Raw genomic sequence first — 11,806 nt, 5'->3', positions numbered from 1 at the left:
CCCTTTTTGGTTCCAGATAGAACCCTTTTGGGTTCCATGTAGAACCCTCTCTGGAAAGGTTTCTAGATGGAACCAAAAAAGGTTTCTTCAAAGGGTTCTCCTATGGGGCCAGCCGAAGAACCCTTTTAGGTTCTAGATAGCACCTTTTTTCTAAGAGTGTAGGATGCTTTTTGAGGAAGGCTACGAAAGGACTCCTTGGTTGTCCTTTTATCTGAAAAACATTAACGGGACATCCTGAAACAACACAAACGACATCCTACTGGTACCTCCAATAATATATTCCCCTTTTTTCTCCAAGAAAACAGCTATGATAAAGGTCTACAATACTCTCATTTGTAGTATTCAAAATAGTTACAACGACCTTATATATCCTGTAACTTTTGGAGAGGCTGGTCTCACATGGTATCAATATAGGGTGCTACTAAATAACCTTTGCCACATTAAGACACACTGAGATCAACACATAAACGATTTGATACCTTCCCATACTTTAACCATTCTCTGTAATAACAGGGTCTTTACTAGTTCAAGTCTTAAATGTGTCTGAATTATATTGTGTCTTGAGTCTTCTTTTGATGTTGTATGCTCGCAGGCTTTATTTAACCACTGTTAGATGTGATATGCTCACAGGCTTTATTTAACCACTGTTAGATGTGATATGCTCGCAGGCTTTATTTAACCACTGTTAGATGTGATATGCTCACAGGCTTTATTTAACCACTGTTAGATGTGATATGCTCACAGGCTTTATTTAACCACTGTTAGATGTTATATGCTCACAGGCTTTATTTAACCACTGTCAGATGTTATATGCTCACAGGCTTTATTTAACCACTGTTAGATGTAATATGCTCACAGGCTTTATTTAACCACTGTTAGATGTTATATGCTCGCAGGCTTTATTTAACCACTGTTAGATGTTATATGCTCACAGGCTTTATTTAACCACTGTTAGATGTTATATGCTCACAGGCTTTATTTAACCACTGTTAGATGGTATATGCTCACAGGATTTATTTAACCACTAGTTGTTATGCAGGTGAATGAGGACCCAAAAGCAACTTGGCGAAAACAGAGTCTTTAATCCAGTAAAGTAAATCTACAATCATAAAGCATAATTCCACTCGTAATGACGAGAACAGACTGGAGACTCGATCATGAACTGCAGGTTGCCTCGGGAAGGCACTTGAACGTAGCAGACTCAGACACCTGCTCACCACGCAGCATCTGAGGGAAACACGACACGACAGGGCGATACACAGACACAGCACGGTGAACAATAGACAAGGATCCGACAGGGCAGAAACGGAAAACAAGGGGAGAAATAGGGACTCTAATCAGGGGGAAAGATAGGGAACAGGTGTGGGAAGACTAAATGATTGATTAGGGGAATAGGAACAGCTGGGAGCAGGAACGGAGCGATAGAGAGAAGAGAGAGAGGGAGGAAGAGAGAAAGAGGGGAACGAACCTAAAAGACCAGCAGGGGGAAAACGAACAGAGGGAAAAGCAAAATGACAAGACAAAATAAGACAAAACATGACAGTACCCCCCCACACACCGAGCGCCTCCTGGCGCTCTCGAGGAGGAACACTGGCGGCAACGGAGGAAATCATAGATCACAAACGGTCCAGCACGTCCCGAGAAAGAACCCAACTCCTCTCCTCAGGACCGTAACGAAAACGATAAAAAGGGAAACTAGGGTACTACTCTAAAAAAAAAATGAGACACGGGTAGAGAACTGAAAGCTTTAGAGCAAACAGGACCAAACAGGCCAGGAGAGTAACAACTAGGGACAGACTGAGACACAGCAAGGGCAGGAACAAGAACAGGAGAGATGCGATGGCAGGGAACAGACTGAGACCCAGCAAGACCAGGAGCAGAAAAAAATTACCAGACTTCTTCTGCGCGCAGTCTGAACACGCAGCCACGAAACGGCGCGTGTCACGCTCCTGAGTAGGCCACCAAAACCGCTGGCGAATAGAAGCAAGCGTACCCCGAACGCCGGGATGGCCAGCTAACTTGGCAGAGTGAGCCCACTGAAGAACAGCCAGACGAGTAGAAACAGGAACGAAAAGAAGGTTACTAGGACAAGCGCGCGGCGACGCAGTGTGCGTGAGTGCTTGCTTAACCTGTCTCTCAATTCCCCAGACAGTCAACCCGACAACACGCCCAACAGGAAGGATCCCCTCGGGATCGGTAGAAGCCACAGAAGAACTAAAGAGACGGGATAAAGCATGAGGCTTGGTGTTCTTAGTACCCGGGCAATAAGAAATAACGAACTCGAAACGAGCGAAAAACAACGCCCAACGAGCATGACGCGCATTCAGTCATTTGGCATAACGGATGTACTCAAGGTTCTTTTGGTCAGTCCAAACGACAAAAGGAACGGTCGCCCCCTCCAACCACTGTCGCCATTTGCCTAGGGCTAAACGGATGGCGAGCAGTTCGCGGTTAGCCACATCATAGTTACGTTCCGACGGTGACAGGCGATGAGAAAAATACGCACAAGGGTGGACCCCATCGTCAGTATCGGAGCGCTGGGACAGAATGGCTCCCACGCCCACCCCCGACGCGTCAACCTCAACAATAAACTGTTTAGTGACGTCAGGTGCAACAAGGATAGAAGCGGATGCAAAACGCTTCTTGAAGAGATCAGAACAACAATCATACGACCGGTGAGGAGGAAGGGAGTTGGTTCTGGACCGACTGAAGACCGTGCGCAGACCATGATATTCCTCCGGCACTCCTGTCAAATCACCAGGTTCCTCCTGAGAAGAGGGGACAGAACAAACAGGAGAAATAGCAGACATTAAACACGTCACATGACAAGAAACGTTCCAGGATAGGATAGAATTACTAGACCAATTAATAGAAGGATTATGACACACTAGCCAGGGATGACCCAAAACAACAGGTGTAAAAGGTGAACAAAAAATCAAAAAAGAAATGGTCTCACTATGGTTACCAGATACAGTGAGGGTTAAAGGTAGTGTTTCATATAATATACTGGGGAGAGGACTACCATCCAAGGCAAACATGACCGTGGGCTCCCCTAACTGTCTGAGAGGAATGTCATGTTCCCGCGCCCAGGCTTCGTCCATAAAACAGCCCTCTGCCCCAGAGTCTATTAATGCACTGCAGGAAGCTGCCGATCCGGTCCAGAGTAGATGGACCGGTAAGGTAGTACATGTACTTGACGGAGAGGACCGTCTAGTAGCGCTTATCAGTCGCCCTCCGCTTACTGATGAGCTCTGGCCTTTAACTGGACATGAAATGACAAAATGACCAGCGGAACCGCAATAGAGACAGAGGCGGTTGGTGATTCTCCGTTCCCTCTCCTTAGTCGAGATGCGAATACCCCCCAGCTGCATGGGCTCAACACCTGAGTCAGTGGGGAAAGACGGTAGTGTCGGAGAGAGGGGAGACACAGTTAACGCGAGCTCTCTTCTATGAGCTCGGTGACGAAGATCTACCCGTCGTTCAATGCGAATAGCGAGTTCAATCAAAGAATCCACGCTGGATGGAACCTCCCGAGAGAGAATCTCATCCTTAACCTTAGCGTGGAGTCCCTCCAGAAAACGAGCGAGCAACGCCTGTTCGTTCCAGTTACTGGAGGTAGCAAGAGTGCGAAACTCTATAGAGTAATCCGTTATGGATCGATTACCTTGACATAGGGAAGACAGGGACCAGGAAGCTTCTTTCCCAAAAACTGAGCGATCAAAAACCCTTATCATCTCCTCTTTAAAGTTCAGATAATTGTTAGTACACTCAGCACTTGCCTCCCAGATAGCTGTGCCCCACTGCCGAGCCCGACCAGTAAGGAGTGATATGACGTAGGCAATCCGAGCTCTCTCTCTTGAGTATGTGTTGGGTTGGAGAGAGAACACTATATCACACTGGGTGAGAAAGGAGCGGCACTCAGTGGGCTGCCCAGAATAACATGGTGGGTTATTAACCCTAGGTTCCGGAGGCTCGGAAGAACCGGAAGTAGCTGGTGACACGAGACGAAGACTCTGATACTGTCCTGAGAGGTCGGAGACCTGAGCGGCCAGGGTCTCAACGGCATGCCGAGCAGCAGACAATTCCTGCTCGTGTCTGCCGAGCATCGCTCCCTGGAACTCGAGAGTAGAGTAGAGAGAATCCATAGTCGCTGGGTCCATTCTTGGTCGGATCCTTCTGTTATGCAGGTGAATGAGGACCCAAAAGCAACTTGGCGAAAACAGAGTCTTTAATCCAGTAAAGTAAATCTACAATCATAAAACATAATTCCACTCGTAATGACGAGAACAGACTGGAGACTCGATCATGAACTGCAGGTTGCCTCGGGAAGGCACTTGAACGTAGCAGACTCAGACACCTGCTCACCACGCAGCATCTGAGGGAAACACGACACGACAGGGCGATACACAGACACAGCACGGTGAACAATAGACAAGGATCCGACAGGGCAGAAACGGAAAACAAGGGGAGAAATAGGGACTCTAATCAGGGGGAAAGATAGGGAACAGGTGTGGGAAGACTAAATGATTGATTAGGGGAATAGGAACAGCTGGGAGCAGGAACGGAGCGATAGAGAGAAGAGAGAGAGGGAGGAAGAGAGAAAGAGGGGAACGAACCTAAAAAGACCAGCAGGGGGAAAACGAACAGAGGGAAAAGCAAAATGACAAGACAAAATAAGACAAAACATGACACTAGTAGATGTTATATGCTCGCAGGCTTTATTTAACCACTGTTAGATGTTATATGCTCACAGGCTTTATTTAACCACTGTTAGATGGTATATGCTCGCAGGCTTTATTTAACCACTGTTAGATGTTATATGATCACAGGCTTTATTTAACCACTGTTAGATGTTATATGCTCACAGGCTTTATTTAACCACTGTTAGATGGTATATGCTCACAGGCTTTATTTAACCACTGTTAGATGGTATATGCTCGCAGGCTTTATTTAACCACTGTTAGATGTTATATGCTCACAGGCTTTATTTAACCACTGTTAGATGGTATATGCTCACAGGATTTATTTAACCACTGTTAGATGTTATATGCTCACAGGTTTTATTTAACCACTGTTAGATGTTATATGCTCACAGGCTTTATTTAACCACTGTTAGATGTTATATGCTCACGGGCTTTATTTAACCACTGTTAGATGTTATATGCCCACAGGCTTTATTTAACCACTGTCAGATGTTATATGCTCACAAGCTTTATTTAACCACTGTTAGATGTTATATGCTCACAGGCTTTATTTAACCACTGTTAGATGTTATATGATCACAGGCTTTATTTAACCACTGTTACATTGCACTCATTGTTGTAATTTCCATGTACTCCCTGGAGGTGGTTAAAATAAATAATTTCCATAAATACACTATTTTGTTTCAGATGGGGTTGTTATGCAAGCTTAAATGCCAACAAAACTCCCAACCCTATCATAAAAAGTCACCTACTTGTTTGAGGATGTCAGTCCTAGAGGTGTTATAATGTTTATCCAGTCTGTTACTAGATGTGTTAAATTAGAGAATTAGCTAAACGCCTTGTCTCTTGTGTAACTACAAAATGAGGAAATCCACTCACTTAATAATTAGAAAAGTGTTGTATATTTCTGAGGTAATCACACCTGTATGTTAAATAAACCATAATTGTCATGCAGGTGAAAGAGGACCCAAAAGCGACTTGGCGAAAACAGAGTCTTTAATCCAGTAAAGTAAATACAAACAAAAAACACAACTTTCACTCGAAATGACGAGGACAAACTGGAGACTCGATCTTGAACAGCAGGTGAACAGCAGGTTGCCTCGGGAAGGCACTTGAACCAGACAGACTCAGACACCTGCTCACCACGCAGCATCTGAGGAAAACACGACACGACAGGGCGATACACAAACACAGCACGGTGAATTCTAGACAAGGAACCGACAGGACAGGAACGGAACACAAAGGAAGAAATAGGGACTCTAATCAGGGGAAAGGATCGGGAACAGGTGTGGGAAGACTAAATGATTGATTAGGGGAATAGGAACAGCTGGGAGCAGGAACGGAACGATAGAGAGAAGAGAGAGCGAGAGAGTGAGAGAGGGAGGGGAGAGAGAGGGATAGAAAGAGGGAAAGAACCTAATAAGACCAGCAGAGGGAAACGAATAGAATGGGAAGCACAGGGACAAGACAAGATAATAAATGACAAAACATGACAGTACCCCCCACTCACCGAGCGCCTCCTGGCGCACTCGAGGAGGAATCCTGGCGGCAACGGAGGAAATCATCAATGAGTGAACGGTCCAGCACGTCCCGAGACGGAACCCAACTCCTCTCCTCAGGACCGTAACCCTCCCAATCCACTAAGTATTGGTGACCCCGTCCCCGAGAACGCATGTCCATGATCTTATGTACCTTGTAAATAGGTGCGCTCTCGACAAGGACGGGAGGGGGAGGGAAGACGAACGGGGGTGCGAAGAAAGGGCTTAACACAGGAGACATGGAAGACAGGATGGACGCGACGAAGATGTCGCGGAAGAAGCAGTCGCACAGCGACAGGATTGACGACCTGGGAGACACGGAACGGACCAATGAACCGCGGAGTCAACTTACGAGAAGCTGTCGTAAGAGGAAGGTTGCGAGTGGAAAGCCACACTCTCTGGCCGCAACAATACCTTGGACTCTTAATCCTGCGTTTATTGGCGGCTCTCACAGTCTGTGCCCTGTAACGGCAAAGTGCAGACCTCACCCTCCTCCAGGTGCGCTCACAACGTTGGACAAACGCTTGAGCGGAGGGAACGCTGGACTCGGCAAGCTGGGATGAGAACAGAGGAGGCTGGTAACCCAGACTACTCTGAAACGGAGATAACCCGGTAGCAGACGAAGGAAGCGAATTGTGAGCGTATTCTGCCCAGGGGAGCTGTTCTGCCCAAGACGCAGGGTTTCTGAAAGAAAGGCTGCGTAGTATGCGACCAATCGTCTGATTGGCCCTCTCTGCTTGACCGTTAGACTGGGGATGAAACCCGGAAGAGAGACTGACGGACGCACCAATCAAACGACAGAACTCCCTCCAAAACTGTGACGTGAATTGCGGGCCTCTGTCTGAAACGGCGTCTAACGGGAGGCCATGAATTCTGAATACATTCTCGATAATGATTTGTGCCGTCTCCTTAGCGGAAGGAAGTTTAGCGAGGGGAATGAAATGTGCCGCCTTGGAGAACCTATCGACAACCGTAAGAATCACAGTCTTCCCCGCAGACAAAGGCAGACCGGTAATGAAGTCTAGGGCGATGTGAGACCATGGTCGAGAAGGAATGGGGAGCGGTCTGAGACGACCGGCAGGAGGAGAGTTACCCGACTTAGTCTGCGCGCAGTCCGAACAAGCAGCCACGAAACGGCGCGTGTCACGCTCCTGAGTCGGCCACCAAAAGCGCTGGCGAATAGACGCAAGAGTGCCTCGAACACCGGGATGACCAGCTAACTTGGCAGAGTGAGCCCACTGAAGAACAGCCAGACGAGTGGAAACAGGAACGAAAAGGAGGTTACTAGGACAAGCGCGCGGCGACGCAGTGTGCGTGAGTGCTTGCTTAACCTGTCTTTCAATTCCCAGACTGTTAACCCGACAACACGCCCATAAGGAAGAATCCCCTCGGGATCAGTAGAAGCCACAGAAGAACTAAACAGACGGGATAAGGCATCAGGCTTGGTGTTCTTGCTACCCGGACGGTAAGAAATCACAAACTCGAAACGAGCGAAAAACAACGCCCAACGAGCTTGACGGGCATTAAGTCGTTTGGCAGAACGGATGTACTCAAGGTTCTTATGGTCTGTCCAAACGACAAAAGGAACGGTCGCCCCTCCAACCACTGTCGCCATTCGCCTAGGGCTAAGCGGATGGCGAGCAGTTCACGGTTACCCACATCATAGTTGCGCTCAGATGGCGACAGGCGATGAGAAAAATAAGCGCAAGGATGAACCTTATCGTCAGACTGGAAGCGCTGGGATAGAATGGCTCCCACGCCTACCTCTGAAGCGTCAACCTCGACAATGAATTGTCTAGTGACGTCAGGAGTAACGAGGATAGGAGCGGACGTAAAACGTTCTTTTAGAAGATCAAAAGCTCCCTGGGCGGAACCGGACCACTTAAAACACGTCTTGACAGAAGTAAGAGCTGTGAGAGGGGCAGCAACTTGACCGAAATTACGAATGAAACGCCGATAGAAATTAGCGAAACCTAAAAAGCGCTGCAACTCGACACGTGACCTTGGAACGGGCCAATCACTGACAGCTTGGACCTTAGCGGAATCCATCTGAATGCCTTCAGCGGAAATAACGGAACCGAGAAAAGTAACGGAGGAGACATGAAAAGAGCACTTCTCAGACTTTACGTAGAGACAATTCTCTAAAAGGCGCTGTAGAACACGTCGAACGTGCTGAACATGAATCTCGAGTGACGGAGAAAAAATCAGGATATCGTCAAGATAGACAAAAACAAAGATGTTCAGCATGTCTCTCAGAACATCATTAACTAATGCCTGAAAAACAGCTGGCGCATTGGCGAGACCAAACGGCAGAACCCGGTACTCAAAATGCCCTAACGGAGTGTTAAACGCCGTTTTCCACTCGTCCCCCTCTCTGATGCGCACGAGATGGTAAGCGTTACGAAGGTCCAACTTAGTAAAGCACCTGGCTCCCTGCAGAATCTCGAAGGCTGATGACATAAGGGGAAGCGGATAACGATTCTTAACCGTTATGTCATTCAGCCTCGATAATCCACGCAGGGGCGCAGAGTACCGTCCTTCTTCTTAACAAAAAGAACCCCGCCCCGGCCGGAGAGGAAGAAGGCACTATGGTACCGGCGTCAAGAGACACAGACAAATAATCCTCGAGAGCCTTACGTTCGGGAGCCGACAGAGAGTATAGTCTACCCCGAGGAGGAGTGGTCCCCGGAAGGAGATCAATACTACAATCATACGACCGGTGAGGAGGAAGGGAGTTGGCTCGGGACCGACTGAAGACCGTGCGCAGATCATGATATTCCTCCGGCACTCCTGTCAAATCGCCAGGTTCCTCCTGAGAAGTAGGGACAGAAGAAACGGGAGGGATGGCAGACATTAAACACTTCACATGACAAGAAACGTTCCAGGATAGGATAGAATTACTAGACCAATTAATAGAAGGATTATGACATACTAGCCAGGGATGACCCAAAACAACAGGTGTAAACGGTGAACGAAAAATCAAAAAGAAATAGTCTCACTGTGGTTACCAGATACTGTGAGGGTTAAAGGTAGTGTCTCAAATCTGATACTGGGAAGATGACTACCATCTAAGGCGAACATGGGCGTAGGCTTTCTAACTCTCTGAAAGGAATGTCATGTTTCCGAACCCATGCTTCGTCCATGAAACAACCCTCAGCCCCAGAGTCTATCAAGGCACTACATGTAGCACCCGAACCGGTCCAGCGTAGATGGACCGACAAAGTAGTACAGGATCTTGATGGAGAGACTTGAGTAGTTGCGCTCACCTGTAGCCCTCCGCTTACAGATGAGCTCTGGCTTTTACTGGACATGAATTAACAAAATGTCCAGCAACTCCGCAATAGAGGCACAGGCGGTTGGTGATCCTCCGTTCCCTCTCCTTAGTCGAGATGCGAATCCCTCCCAGCTGCATGGGCTCAGACTCTGAGCCAGAGGAGGGAGATGGTTGCGATGCGGAGCAGGGAAACACCGTTGATGCGAGCTCTCTTCCACGAGCCCGGTGACGAAGATCTACCCGTCGTTCTATGCGGATGGCGAGAGCAATCAAAGAGTCCACATCTGAAGGAACCTCCCGGGAGAGAATCTCATCCTTAACCACTGCGTGGAGTCCCTCCAGAAAACGAGCGAGCAGCGCCGGCTCGTTCCACTCACTAGAGGCAGCAAGAGTGCGAAACTCAATAGAATAATCCGTTATGGACCGTTCACCTTGGCATAAGGAAGCCAGGGCCCTAGAAGCCTCCCTACCAAAAACTGAACGGTCAAAAACCCGAATCATCTCCTCTTTAAAGTTCTGGAACTTGTTAGAGCAATCAGCCCTTGCCTCCCAGATAGCTGTGCCCCATTCTCGAGCCCGGCCAGTAAGGAGTGAAATGACGTAAGCAACCCGAGCTCTCTCTCTAGAGTATGTGTTGGGTTGGAGAGAGAACACAATCTCACACTGCGTGAGAAAGGAGCGGCACTCAGTGGGCTGCCCGGAGTAGCAAGGTGGGTTATTAACCCTAGGTTCTGGAGGCTCGGCAGGCCAGGAAGTAACAGGTGGCACGAGACGTAGACTCTGGAACTGTCCAGAGAGGTCGGAAACCTGAGCGGCCAGGTTCTCCACGGCATGGCGAGCAGCAGACAATTCCTGCTCGTGTCTGCCGAGCATGGCTCCTTGGATCTTGACGGCAGTGTAACGAGCGTCTGAAGTCGCTGGGTCCATTCCTTGGTCGGTTCCTTCTGTCATGCAGGTGAAAGAGGACCCAAAAGCGACTTGGCGAAAACAGAGTCTTTAATCCAGTAAAGTAAATACAAACAAAAAACACAACTTTCACTCGAAATGACGAGGACAAACTGGAGACTCGATCTTGAACAGCAGGTGAACAGCAGGTTGCCTCGGGAAGGCACTTGAACCAGACAGACTCAGACACCTGCTCACCACGCAGCATCTGAGGAAAACACGACACGACAGGGCGATACACAAACACAGCACGGTGAATTCTAGACAAGGAACCGACAGGACAGGAACGGAACACAAAGGAAGAAATAGGGACTCTAATCAGGGGAAAGGATCGGGAACAGGTGTGGGAAGACTAAATGATTGATTAGGGGAATAGGAACAGCTGGGAGCAGGAACGGAACGATAGAGAGAAGAGAGAGCGAGAGAGTGAGGGGGAGAGAGAGGGATAGAAAGAGGGAAAGAACCTAATAAGACCAGCAGAGGGAAACGAATAGAATGGGAAGCACAGGGACAAGACAAGATAATAAATGACAAAACATGACAATAATGTTAGTTATAAGGAATTTGCATAGTCATAATTGGAACTGGGCATTTGATTGATACATTGACAAATACGTGACAATTTCATGACCATATGCTGTGAATTGAAATAACAATGTCCCAGGATAGTTCTACTCATAGAGTCAGAGCAAATATTTACAACAGTCATGTCCCATGCAGAGGTAGAACGTAGATTTAGGTGTAAAAAGTTGTTTTGTTGTAGTTTCCATCTAAGCTCCTCTCATCATCTCTATCCCAGGCCAGTGGTATCGTCATCCAGCTTGTTTATTTCTGGAAGGCAATCCTGACACACTGGACATCATGTGAAACCATGAACGACAGGAGGCAATAAGGTGGAGAATAGCAGCGATCTGGAGGAAAGCTCACCATTCACTCTGGCTCCCTTAGCGCTCTGTCCTGTTATCCAGCATTAAAGATAAATAAAAAAAATCAATACTGTAACACAGTGCCAGATAAAAGCAGTGGGTGAGAGAGAAAGAGAGAGAGAGGCTCCCTGGTCGGATATGGTGAATTAAAGCGATCAGAAATGTCTAGTCCACTCAGCCCCGCTCTACATAACCTAAAGCTGTCTATCACTCTTTGTTCATTTCCCTTCTTTCTTCACTTGTGATTTATTTTTGAGCTTTGTGATGAGGTACAGTACCTGCACCCATTTAGTTTCAATGGCAGATTAGTTAAGGTTCGGTATATTAGCTTGCCTTTCTGAGCTGTATTATCAACTTAACAATATTATATTGGGGTCTTGAAAAACATATGTAGTTCTCCTTCTTGTTCATCCTTGTTGG

The sequence above is a fragment of the Oncorhynchus gorbuscha genome, linkage group LG24, assembly GCF_021184085.1.
Source record: "Oncorhynchus gorbuscha isolate QuinsamMale2020 ecotype Even-year linkage group LG24, OgorEven_v1.0, whole genome shotgun sequence".
Taxonomy (NCBI): domain Eukaryota; kingdom Metazoa; phylum Chordata; class Actinopteri; order Salmoniformes; family Salmonidae; genus Oncorhynchus; species Oncorhynchus gorbuscha.
This window is presented reverse-complemented; position numbering follows the sequence as displayed.